Below are 14,183 nucleotides of genomic sequence, written 5' to 3'. Positions count from 1 at the left end.
CCTACACATGCAGGAAGGCCAACTGCCTAGAGCTCACTGCGCAAATGGGAAGTCTCACTAACTTACAATGTGGATTATACAAATTCAATAACTTGTATTGTTTTACAATAGCATCTTCAATGCCAGATTCAGTACCAGTTCTTGCTCTATTCCTTACATATACCCCTGAACCTATATTTCGCATAATAGGTCTACTTAATCTTTTCTCCTTACTTTTTCGCTTACATCACTTCCTTACAAAATGTCTACAATGATCTCTTTTATATATAAGAGTCATTTTACAATGATATCAAGTCGGATTACAAAGTTTTTCAAATAATAAACAAAATATAATATATCAAAAATCATGTCGACCTCTGTGCTGGTATACTTTCTTTCTCTGTGTTGGTGTTGGTGTCTTGAGTGCCGATGTAGAGTGTGTTTTGTTGATGTCAGTGTAATGTCTTGCTGGTGCAATGCCTTGCCAGTGCCATAGGATTGTAAGGTTGCCATCAATGACAAAACCTTCAATCACATACAATGTCTTGTTGGAGTGTGCATATGCCAACAATCTCCCCCTTTAGCATTGATGGAAACAGTCATGAGAAATTTCAAATGTGTATCCAAAAATGTGAAGTCCAAAAATGTTACCAAAAATGTGTGCTCCCCCTAAGCATATGATTCCTATGATATTTGAATTTTCTCATACCACTACACCCCCTTTGGCATCAATGACAAAGGTTTTCAAGATGTCAGTAGAGTTTGTAGTTTCAACCTTGTAACTGGGTAGTTACAATTTGAAATAGATCTACTAGAATCAAGTTTATACTCTCCATAAACTTTTTACTATCTCTTATTGTTGTCTCTGTCCTTTTAGATGTACCGATGAGATGCTATAAATGCTCTGCCGATGTTTTCTGTCCCTGTATTAGTGCCTCAGATATTTCATTCCGCAATGATGCTAAGATAGTCCAATCTTGGACTCAATTTTAATCTCAGATGCTTCGCCTTATTCACTATTCTCTCCTTTTCTCTTTCTAATTTAAGGAATTCTTTCTCAAAATTTGTTATCTTTTGCTAAAAAACTAATAATGTATTAGGTGAGTTAACAAAATTATCAGCAAGTTTATTGATTTCATCCTGTACCTTGCTTATTTTCTTATCTATATCTATAGTCAAAAAGTTTGTCTTACAGGTGTCTTTGTACAGAGTTTTGTACTCTTTCAATAATTTACACAGTTCCGGTAGAAGTGTGTCAAAATCTCTGGTACACTTCTTTATCTGCTCATCAAAGAATCTTTGTTTTTCAATTTCCAATTTATCCTTCAATTCCTCTTCCTTTATTTTCTCAATGTTTTCTATGATATATTTACACAAGGTATCAAGTTGTCCTAAAGAATCTTTATTGTCTATATTACAGTTAGGAGCAATTACCTTCAAAATTGGTATGGTGTCATCTATAGCCTTATAAGCTTGTGAGCTGCAATCTATTATCTTTTTAATTGAATCTAATAGTACTTTAGTCACATTAGTTGATTTGTAGCTTGATGATGAGGAACCTACATTCCGAGTACTACTGGTGGAAGTAACCAAGCTTGTATTGACCTCTGGTAGGTCTGTTTGTGTGCTTCACCAGTTGCTGGTGGCACTGTTTCCTTATGAACCTGTTCCTATTGTTGTACCTATTCCAGAGCCTTTTTCTCTGTTTGTTTCTCTGATTGTTGCATTGTCTCAGTCTGAGTCTAAGTTTCTACCTGTTGCTCTTTGACATCTGTCGGTTTCTCCTCTATGTTTGCTCATCTACCAGAGACTCACTAGCCATATTAGTCTTATCAATTGTATCTTTGTCTATCACAATGTTGATCTTTTGAGTATCAACATCTACTATATATAAGACTTCAGGATTAGGATTAACATCCTCTACATCCATACTTTCAGCTGCTGGTTGATCTTTTGTAGCTATGGTTGTTACCGGTGGAGTAATCAAAGGAGGTGGGGGTAAGTTGTCTTTAACCTTGATACTAGGTGGTCCATCAACTTTACCTTTACCCTTGTCTCTTTCCTTCTGATAAACCTTTATATGTTTGTGGCTCATGTATTCTTCTTGTTTTTCTTTTTCCACTAGGAAAATGTCCCATGCATTTTTTGTCTCCTCAGTCACCTCATTAACTCTTCCAACCATTAAAGCAATGTGCTAGTGTGTAGTAGAGAATACTGACCAGTTGGCTTCAACAATTAAGTCATCAATTTCTTTGGGTGAATTCACCGGGTATACAACAAGTAGCTTTTTTATCTTTATTTTCTTGTCAAGTTCTATTACTGCTTGTCTCCTTGCTTCCAATCTCTTAAATAGTTCATCTGTTACTTCATCTACTACTTCCATCAAAAATTTCTTATACATATCCATATGTAATATAACACTATTTTCTACTTGTTCTTTTTCATCAGCTGTCAGAGTGTCATATAGTGTCTCTATATTCTTCAATTTCCCTTCCTTTGTAATTTCATTCAACAGTATGTCAAGAGGAGCCAAGTCCTTATTTGTCCTCTTCTTCTTCTTGGGTGTCAGTTTCTTCTTCTTTGGTGTAGCCTTTCTTACCGGAGATCTCACTACTTGTTGGTTATGCATGCAACAAGTTTGGGCATAGAGATTTTGAGTATAGGTTGGTTATGAATAACTCTGGGAGTTATCCACCAAGATCTAGTGGAGTTGTCCCAGAACCTCTTATGAACTGGAACCCAAACCAGTATAGAACCCATGACGACTGGTCAAATAGTTATGAAGCAGCAACCAGTTGGAGAGAAACCTATATGATCTGTCGTGGTAGTAGCCACTGTTATCGCTGTTTTTTAAAATTGGGTTCTTTCCCCATATTTGGCTATGGTTTTTAAAAAATTTTGTATAAGATGTGGCCCTAAATGCTTCAGCCTTATTCTAAACCTAGGGGGTTTAAGGTTTTTCTAAGTTTTAGGCTTTATCTTTTGTGTTAGGTCCCCTGGTTTCTATTCCGACGTTACTTTATTTCACTTAAGTCATGGGTCGCGGGGTCGTAAGAAGTGTCCCCCCTTGCTATTTACCTAGGCGGTCATGTTAATTATTTGAAAATTTTCGCCTTTTATTATTTCCTTCTAAAGTGCCAGGCCCAGTAAACACTGATCAACTTGGGGAAAGATCCGACGGTTGGCGCTATTTCGTGAAGGCTAAGTGATCACATTTTAAGGCTGCGAAATAGCGAGAATGAATATCGGCTGTCCATGTGTCACGACAGGGTAAGTGGAAGGCGTAGCTGTCAGAGATAGTTGGAGCCCCGTGGCTTTCTTTTGGCGTATTATAAGGTAACATGTGGCACAGGCCGCCATAGTCAGCAGGACAGGGCGCCAAGTGTCCATGATGTGAACGGTGGGCCCACCTCTTCTGAAAGCTCCTAGCAGGGTTTAAATGCCGCGCAAGTCGAGATAAGATCTAATGGCTCACGCTATTTCGCAAAGGTTAAGTGCTCACATTTTAAGGCTGCGAAATAGCGAAAGTTAACCTGGACCGTCCACGTGTCTTGATGACACGCAGTCTAAAAGGCAGCTGTGGGTCCCTGTAGTGTATGTTCGACAAATGAAAAGTTGACAGGTCAGCTTCGAAGGTGACAAGAAAGCCAAGTGTCTATGGCGTTTCAGCGGGCGCACCATTCCTGAGGACCTGTTCGAAGGATTAAAAGGTGATTAACTTGAAAGATAATCCAACGGCCCGCGCTATTTCGCAAGGGTTAAGTGCTCACCCTTTAAGGCTGCGAAATAGCGAGAATGAATATCAGCCGTCCACGTGTCGTGATGATGACATGGCAAAAAGAGAAAAGCACGGGCCCGCTACAGTATAAAGGGCGACATTCAGCCAGTATCAAAATAGAATGTGAGGGGATTTTTTAAGCCAATGGTCGGATGCCACGTAGTATTATGTAGCCAATAAAAGACAGGACTTAGACTAAGGACAAAGCCGTCAAATTGAAACTCACAGAGAGACACTTGCAGAAAGACTGCGGCCCGTTGGAGCTAAAATATGAATTCTCGTATGAATTCGATTTTGAAGGGACGGTCGAAGCATGCGGAATCAATGTTACAGTTAAGGCCCAGAGTACAAGCATTTGATTTCCTAACAACCAAGTAAGGATACTTCTTAAAAGGATTTTTGCAGAGGAGTCAAACGCAGAGTTATCTTTTACAAACACAGAGAAGGCGAATTGGTTGCAGAGCGAATTTCTTCAAGCAAGCATCAGGTTTTTTTTTATTTTGCAGCCGTTCTTGTGTTGTAATGCATGAAACTGTTCTCGTATAACAGAAATAGTTTCAGAAGTGATATTTATCTGGTTGTATTGAAAATGGCTCCTAAAAGGGAATTCTCTGGTAAAGTTGATTATCTAGAAAGAAGTGTGTGTGATGACTTCTTGGAGCAGCTGACGCTGTCAACCAACCAGGCATCTAAGGCCAAAGAATTAGTGCCCAGGGCTCCCCGACTGAGAATTGGAGAAGGATTGTATGATAAGGGTAATTGGTTAAGAGACCCACAGGTTGGGCTGTCTGGGTTGGGGTTATTTAAAATCGGTTTTGGAATGAGGAATTCTCCTGCTCCTCAAAATAGCATTTGGGAATTAGATGTTGCGAAATTGGTAGTCCCAGGGGTGTTCATGGATACAGATTTGTTAACCCAGATGGCACTAAATTATGATTCAGTTACCAGGTGTATCCGGGATGTGAATGGAAAAACCCTCGTGGAGATAAATGCAGAAGAGCTGAGAAAAGCGTTTGGGCTTAGTGAGTTTACCAATTTCTTGGAGCATATAAACTTCACACAATTAACTCAGGTATACATGGCACAGAGGACTCATCTCAGGAATGGGCCTCTCAAAGAACTTTTTCTGAAAGTGGGAGGGTTAACAGTTGTAGGGCCCAATACACAAGAACCCTTTTCACTAAGTATGTTTACCTTAAGGGCAAAAGGGATGTACTGGGCACTTTGCCAAGTTCTAGGAGAGGATGCTGAATCTAATATACCAAATCATTATCTGTTAATGATTGTTCAAATTCTGAATCCTTCTCTTGCTATTACATTTGATTATGCCTCCTATATTGTTGATGCTATCCATGGAGGACTGATGGGGATAAAGAATGGGAAGGTGGATAGGCCATTTGGGTGGTATTCATTATTGATGCACCTCTTCCTCTTCAAAGGTGGAGATTATTTTGCCAGTGGAATGGATCTGGTAAAAGAAAAGGAGGGAGAGAAGATGCCGGTACAATTATGGAGTACCGTATTGTCATGGGATAGAGAGGATGCAAGTTTTCTAAAGTTTGATAAATACTTTGCATCCAAAATAAGGACTCTTCTTTGCTCTGACAATCCACGAGTCCCCAAGATTCTTCTGGAATTCTTAAAACCAAAAGAATTCGCAGAGAATGTCAAGATTGTTCATAACTGGGGTGATATGTATTTGTATCCAGTGTCCACAGTGTTCAGGGTCTTTGGTTTCAGAGGCACCCCATTTTTGTTACCATACCAAGTCCCCCTCAAAGTGGGAATAGCTGAGATTCTCAGACAAATTGGTGACTTGCAAGAGGCAGAGTTAACAGGCCGAGGTAAAGGGACTATTTTCCCTACAGCTACAGTAGCCCACCAATTTGTAATCACTAAGGGTGGCTGGAAATGTTTTGAGGATTTCCTCAAACACTACCATTTGTCCACTGCAGTGTCAAGATGTGCTGATCCGGAGGACTTCTACAATGGTGTATTCCGGAAGAAAGTAGCATGCAGAGGGAGGCCCCATCAATTCCACTTTCCTGAAGACCTCATCAGGAATGAATTTGATTTGGATGAACAGGAGTTGAGGAAGGAAAAATGGGTAGCTTACAGGAAGGCCCTGGATTTTGTGCATCAATTTGATGCTAGCTATGACCCATTGTCTAGCTTCTTCCCATTGGAAGAAAAGATAAAATTTTTGATTATTTGTTTTGAGGATGTGATGCAGACAATAAAGGAGAAAAGGGGAGTTGTAATTAAAAACAACCCTGAGAAAGAAAGAATGATTTTGGGGAAATCAGCTCCTATTAAAGCCATCCCTCCTGGTGATTACACCCTACATAAGAAAGCAGGTTACAGTGTGTTGGTGTCTGCAAGAGGGGAACCCTCTTCATCTAAAGGGAAGAGGAAAGCAAATGAAGTCATTGATATCCAAGACAGCCCAAAGAAGCAGAGGGTGGGGAAGGAAGTGCAATCAGATACACCCTTATATTCCCCATCCCAATCCCCTCTCCACATTGGAGATGAACAAGCAGCAACTGAATACCTCTCTCAGTTGGGCAGTTTGGGGGAGATTGCGTATACATATGATGAAGTGGAAGAGGGGATGCCACAAGAACCCACTGAAGCACAAATGGACATCACCTCGACTGAACTCAAGGGCCAGGAGTGGGATCCTGAGATAAAGAAGGCCACTAATGCTTTTTTAGCCGATGATAGTTTTGTAACATCTGAAGCATTCATGCAGTTTATATGGAAACAACATATAGATAAATACAATGCTAGATGTGAAACAAGAAAGGCAGAGCAATTAGATAAAGATCCAGCCTCGGTGGAGGAAGAAATAAAACAGGAGATGATGGAAGAATTCAAAACCATCACTCCTGAACAGGGGAGAGATTTAGTAGCACAAGCTGGAGTGCTCATTTTGCCAGAATGGAATATTGCTGATGCTCTGGTGCTGGATGCAGTGAGGAAAGAAACCAAACCCATGGAAGGGGTTACATTCAGTAAAGACAATGCTACTCTAGTCATGTGGTCCCTTAAGAGAAATGAGGACAAGAAGGGTAAAGACACCACAGGGACAAGTCACATTGGCGGATTGATGGTCAGGAGAGTAGAAAGTACAGGGGTAGTAGAGGCTGCTAGCACAGTGTTGGAGACTGCCAAATTTAGTGTTGCAGTAGCTGAGAAGGATGCTAAAGAAAAAGAGGCTCTCCAGTTCAAATTGGAAACAGTCTTGAAAGCTTATGACAGTGCCAAGGAGGAAATAAGAGACAAGGAGAGTATCATTGCCAAATTGCAGAGCCAGTTAGCAGGACAACGTCAACAAGGTGAGTCTTCAACATTAATGATCACCTCTTCTCCTGCGAGACCTCCACCTACTAGCCCCATTATTGAGTTCCCACTATCTCCTGCACCTTCCAGTTCTCAGATGATAGAGATAACTCCCCAAGAATTGGAGAGTCTTAAGCAAACTCAGGCCTATTATGCAGGGAAGTATGAAGAAAAGATTAAGGCTACTGTCTCCAGTTTTGCAGACACTATAAATGCTTCACTCCTTCACAATAGTGTAGGAAAAGTCATGGAGATATGGACTGAGTTGATAAGAGACAAAGTCATATTGACACCCATTTTTGACAGATGGAGGCCTAGGGAGCAGGATTTGGAGTTCATGTGTGTTTCCTGTGATGAAGCAAGAGCTAACCCTATTATCAAAGTCACTTCTGATATCACTAAGAGTTTATTGCAATTGGCGACAGAGGTGGATAATGTGGAAAGAAGGGTCAAATTTCTTAAAAAGGAATACACTGATCAGGTGTGTGAGTTACTCCCAGGGATTTTTGCCAATCCAGATCAGCTGAAAGATAAGCAGATATGGCTCAATGAGATAAATGCTAAATTGTCAGCAAGGGTCAAGGGAATTATTGATCTGGATGATACCTCATTTTTTGTTATAACCATACAGGAAATAGAGAGAATTAAATCACACTACAGTTTTCTTAACTCAGAAGTCAACAAACTGAGGAATTCTTGGAAAGGGTTGACTAAGGTTAAAAGTGATGTGATTAATTTTGAATGGCCGACCGAGGAGACATATGGTGAGTGGGGAATTAAATATTCCACTCGAGATCCGGAGCAGTTAGAGTACATCCCTGAAGAGCCAGAGGAGGTTGCAACTGAACAACCCGTCCAACAGACTGCTGAAGAAGTTGAAAAGAGCGCATAACTGAAATTGTAACTTCTTCAATTTTGAAGTAATTGTAACAAACTTTCCTCGAGAAGTCCGAAGCTTTGTGCATCCATACTGATATAAATGGATACCAGGACTAGAGAGAGAGGGATCACAAAATTTTTGTAAGAAAACGCTGCTGAAAAATTCTTTGTGCTTTTCCAAAGATTAATGGAGAATCAGACTTTTGTAGAAATTTTGCACATGAATATTAATATACAGGCCATCAATTTTGAGTAAAGTTGTGTGTCATCTTCAAACCTGTCTTTAAGTTTATTTACTTTGTTTCATTCAGAATAGTCTAGGATTTTTCTGTTTGAATGGAATTGTAAGGCAATCTCAGTATGGGTGTTTCTAGCTTTTCTCTTTAGGAGGGAAATTAAATATGCACGACCACTCTACCAGTAAATACTTCTGGATGAACTTTGAATTGTGAGGACCTTAGCTTATGTTGAAGTGATTAGATTCTTGTTGATGCTAGGCATTTACAGGGATAAATGGAGACCAAGGTGATGGGAAGTATAGAGATATTTTATTTCAGGAGTTTTATTTGAGTTTGAGTGACTCTGTAGCCTTGGATAAAACACTGGTACTAATCGAAGCTGTTTATTGCATGCTTTGTTGATCAAATATACTGAAGTTGAATATTGTTTCATTCTTTGTTTTCAGTTGTTTCTTTTAAGGTGAATAAACTCACTGGTTTTCTGGACTGGTTTGCCGTGAGTTTGTTGCTTAAGAATGTGAAGTTAATTCACAAAGGGTATACCCGCCTGGGCTTAAGGAAGAGCCCGAAGTGTAGAAGGTTTAACCAAACCTTGTCATATGTTGTCTCTGAAATCGATTTATCTTTGATGTCTTCTCGGCACCTATTTTAGATTATATTATTAAAGGCATTGAAGGGTAATCAGATTTTGAGAACAACAAAAGTGGCGACTCTGCTGGGGACAGTTATCACAAAGATATACACATAGAACCTGTGCTAAGACTTGTGGAAAGTATTGTTGTGTTTGTGAGTAAGACTGCTTGCGTCTACTTTTCCCACAGTTTTGTGGGTGGCGACTCTGTTATTTTTGAACCAGTCCTTGTGAGATATAAACTTTCTAAAATAAAGACAAACAAGATGCAAGGAAATAAGCATACAAGATCATTCATGAAGAAACATCCTCGTGAAACCCTGCAAGAAGGTCTGCCCGAGCAATCACGAAGAGGCCAGAAGAGATCTGTGATGCATGAGCCGTCAAATGCTGCATGGGTGCAGAAAAACAACAATACTGGTAAGATGCCTGACCGACCTGTTTATGCAAAGTCAAATTCATCTTCAAGAGATTCGGATCAGGATATTTTAGGTTTTCGTTCAGGATTGTTTGGAAATATCGATGATATGCCTATTGTAAGTCGAGATTTATCACATGCTAGTGTTTCTGCAAAAGATAGAACTAGTTCAAATGCTATTAGGCACTCTGTTCCTAGGACAATAGATGGGAACATTAGTTTGATTGATATAGATCAAGTTAATGTATCGGATTCTGAAGAAAACTATCCTGATGAGGATAAAATGTCCCAAGAAATTGAAGAATTAAATAAAAGAGTTCATCATTTAATATCCTTGAGGGCCCAAAAGGAGGCAAATAAGGAAAAGGAAGTTAAAGCCAAAATGATGGAGAGAGATAGGCTTCTTAGACAGATAGCTGATCTTGAAGTCCTTGCCAAGGATAAAGAAAAGAGTGATCAAGAAGGCCCGGTGATCAGGGAAATCTTAACCCCTAAGATCAGACCAGTTCCTAAGTCAGTAGCCCAGCCAAGTAAAGAAGTCCCTAATGATTTCCAACGCCCTAAAGTTAATTTAGACAAAGGGAAACAGATATGGGTAGATGATGGGGTAGAGTCTAAAACTGCAGAAGGGATTTCTCATAGGATCATAGCACATGAGAGAGAGATGGAAAGGATGAGGAAGGAAAAGGAAGACCTCCAAATGGAGTTGGAAAAAGCTGAGTTAGAAGCTGCAAATCAGGAAGTTAAGAGAAAGATCAATTACCTAAAAGCTCCCCCTATTACATTCCCATCAGAGGATTTTAGTAAGCCTAATCCCCAACAAATTTCTCTCCCTCAGGTCAATATCCGACCAGCGGTGCACACTAACATCACTTCAGTAAGCCACATACCTTCAAATAAGCAGTGTACCCAAACATCTCAATCCCCAATCTCAAAGGCTAAGATGATTACGGGGAATAATAATACTGTTTCCCCTTTTCAAAGAAGGCCGATTAATTTAGAACAATATAAGCAATTGTTTTTTGATGGGATCCCAGGATATCCAAATCATGTTCCCATTGAGTTAAGAGACAAACTCCATAAATTTGCCGGGAACAATGCAGTCAGTGCTGAGGAACATCTCAAATCTTTCGGGGATTTGATAAATGATTATGAGATCGTTGATGAAGATGTGATTATGAAACTATTTGTTCAATCCCTGGTTGATGATGCAAGAGATTGGTATAGAGGTCTTCCAATAGCCAACATAGGTTCATGGGAGGAATTCAAAAATTGCTTTCAAGAACAGTATGGTGATAAGACTAATGTGAGTTTCATGCTGAATGAGTTCAATAATATCAGAAAATCTGAAAATGAAATAGTCACTGATTTTAATGCTAGGTTCCAGAAGGCTATGCATAGATTATATCAGGTAATGAGGCTAGATGACAATATGTGCCTTAACACCTATTATAATGCATTTGATTCTAAAATGGCTTACATTCTCAGAGATAAAAATCCTCATAACTTGAGGGATGCATTTAGAATTGCCATAAATGTTGAAAGTAATAGAAAGGCATCTGGCAAATTAGGAAGGAGGATAGATGGAAGATTATGGCATGAAACCAAACAGCAACCTAACAAAGTTGCTAAGGAAGAGGATAAAATAGAAAAACTGGTCACTGCTATGAAAGATTTGACTGCTAAGGTTAACAAAAATGATAAACCTCATTACAATTGGCAAGATAGACCTCCTAGGTTACATGATATGCCATACAATACAAATTGGAAAGATGGTAAGCCCCAAGTTGAGAAGCCTAAAATTTCCCAAAGCCAAGACACACCAGATCCTTTGAAAGGCAAGACTGTTAATAATATAGAAAACACTCCCTGGTGTATTGCTTGTGATGGACCACATTCTCCTCACCAGTGTGCGGTAGCTCAAGCTCTGGAGGAATCCATGAGACCAGAAGCAGAGTTTGATATTAATATGTTTGAAACTATCATAGAAAGTGATGAGGAATCTATGCCAAGTGAGTGCGGTGATGCGTTAGATAATGAAAGATCAGTAAAAGGGCAGTTAGCCTTAGGCTGGCACCCTACATTGAATGTGGTAACAATTGAAGATGAAGAAGTTCATCTTAGGAGGCCTAGTGAAGAAGAGGTTAGAAACCTCACTAAGGCCGCAATCACCAAAGCTAAACATAACTACAATATGAGAAACACCAAGAGAGATACTGATCAAGGTGAGCCAGGTTCCATGTTTGTAAAAGAGGTCACAAAGAAAGGGGCATCAAGCAGTGTTACTGCTACTGTTAAAGCTAGTCAAGAAGAAGAGGAACAAGTTAAAGACTTCCCTAGAACTACAGATAACAAAAATGCTGGTGATGTGCAAAAGGTGGAAATAGTAAAAAGGGGTAACCAACTCAAAGTAGAAAAGGTTAAGGCTAATACTGAACAGTGTAATTATTCCACATTTAATATGGCCCAAGCTTTAACTCAAATGAAGGTCACTGTCCCATTAATGGAATTACTAAAGATTAAGGAACACAAGGATGCAGCTTTGTCTCTATTCTCTAGTATATCTGATGATGGTTTAGTATCACCCACTGGTTCAAACAAAATCGGGAAGGATCAAGAGTTCCAAACTCCAGAGGTATATGTTGGAACCACTATCACTCAGGAGCCTTCTCAGGTGGACCCTTTCTATGTTACTTTGCTAGTCAATAACCGGTTAATTAAAAATTGCATGATAGATTCAAGAGCAGCTGCTAATGTGATGCCCTATGGTGTCATGAAAGAATTAGGATTGTCAGTAACCACCGTGTATGGGAAATGTTATGCCATGGATAACAGAGAAGTGCCTGTGATAGGTACAATGAAAGATGTAGAAGTAAAAATAGCTGCATTTCCTGAAGCTACTTACAAAATGGATGTTATTGTCACAGATACTAAACCCCACTATGGCATGTTACTCTCTAGGCAGTGGGCCGCAGCAGTGGGGGGAAATGTTCAATTGGATTTGTCTTATGCTACTATTCCTGTGGGTGGCAATAAGGTCAAACTATACAGGGAGCCACGAGCTCCTAAGGTAGTTGAAAATGTGGACCCTAGTGTGCTTAACTGTATGATTGATGTGGATTTAGATAATTTCAGAATTCAACCAGTATCACCTCAGTTGAAGAACACTGACCCAATTGTAGTTGAACTACAAGCACAGCAGTATGGATTGTGGCAAATGTATTTTGATGGAGCTTGTTCTAAAGAAGGGTCAGGAGCAGGGGTTCTTTTTGTATCCCCATCAGGTATAACCCTTAAATATTCATTCTTATTGGCATTCCAATGCACAAATAATACTGCAGAGTATGAAGCTTTGTTATTAGGACTTGAGGTTGCAAAAAAGCATGGAATCCGATTATTGAAAGTGATGGGTGATTCAGAGCTGGTTGTCTCTCAGGTCAGATCTAAGTATGCATCTAAGAATGATAAATTGAAGCAATATAAGCATGCTGTTTGGGATATTATTGAATATTTTGATGCCTTTTCTATCAACTGGATAGAGCGAGCAAAAAATATTATGGCAGATTTCCTAGCTAATGTTGCTTTAAAAAATGACGATGCAACACTAACTGGTATCTCCACTGTGGAAATAAAAGCTAGGCCTACTATCCCTGATAATGTATATAACTGGCAAGTTTTTGCTGATGATGATGATATTCTTAGGTTCATCCAATGTGTTGATGATTATGATGGACAAAAAATTGATTGTAATGCATTGGTGGAAGTAGTGGATGGCAGAGAGACAGTGTTTGGAAATGATATTGTCCAATTGGAAACCAACGAAATACCTAAAGGACTGGTGGAGTTAGAAAGCATGTTTAGTTATAATGACAGTCATTTACACCAGCAATCTACCACTAAGTTAGAAGAATTAGAGGAGGTCAACTTGGGGACAGAATCATCCCCCAAGTTGGTATATATTGGAAAGAAGCTACCTCCTCATGTTAGGACTAACCTAATCAGTTTACTGAAAAGGTATAAACATGTTTTTGCTTGGTCTTATGAAGATCTAAAGGCATATAGACAAGATCTTTTTCAGCATGAAATTCCCTTACTTCCAGATGCTAAGCCTTTTAGACAGAAACAGAGACCTATTAACCCCTTGTTAGAAACAAAAATGCAACAAGAGTTGACTAAATTGAGAGAAGGGGGGATTATCAAACCAATCAGACATTCTTCATGGGTTTCTAATCTGGTCCCAGTGAGGAAAAAGAATGGAGATATCAGATTGTGCGTGGATTTTAGGAATCTGAATGTTGCTTCCCTAAAAGATAATTATTCATCTCCAAACATGGAAGCAATGCTACAAAGAGTAACAGGTTGTGATCTTTTGTCCATGATGGATGGTTTCTCAGGATACAATCAAGTGCTTGTAAGGGAGTCTGAACAGTTTAAAACATCTTTTACTACTCCATGGGCAACTTATGTGTATGTGAGAATGCCATTTGGATTGAAAAATGCAGGGGCTACCTTTCAAAGAGCTATGGATGTGGCTTTTAAGGAATTCATTAACATTATTATGGTGGTTTACCAAGATGATTTAACTTGTTTCTCAAAGAAAGCTGATGATCACTGTGGACATTTAGAGAAGGTGTTTGATAAAGCCTTGGAATTTGGTGTATCACTGAATCCCAAAAAATGTCACTTTGGGGTCACTGAGGGAAAATTATTGGGACATATAGTTTCCAAGGAAGGAGTAAGAATAGACCCTGAAAGAATTGAAGCAATCAATAAGGTGTCTGAACCAAAAAATGTGAAAGGAATTCAGTCCTTTCTAGGCAAAGTGAATTTTGTCAGGAGATTCATTGCCAACTTTGCTGAGATAGTAAAGCCTATTGTCAAGTTGCTCAAGAAAGACACCAAGTTTCACTGGGATCA

The sequence above is a fragment of the Cryptomeria japonica genome, chromosome 5 (genome assembly GCF_030272615.1).
Source record: "Cryptomeria japonica chromosome 5, Sugi_1.0, whole genome shotgun sequence".
NCBI classification, from domain to species: Eukaryota; Viridiplantae; Streptophyta; class Pinopsida; order Cupressales; family Cupressaceae; genus Cryptomeria; species Cryptomeria japonica.
Note: the sequence above shows the minus strand (reverse complement) of the source record.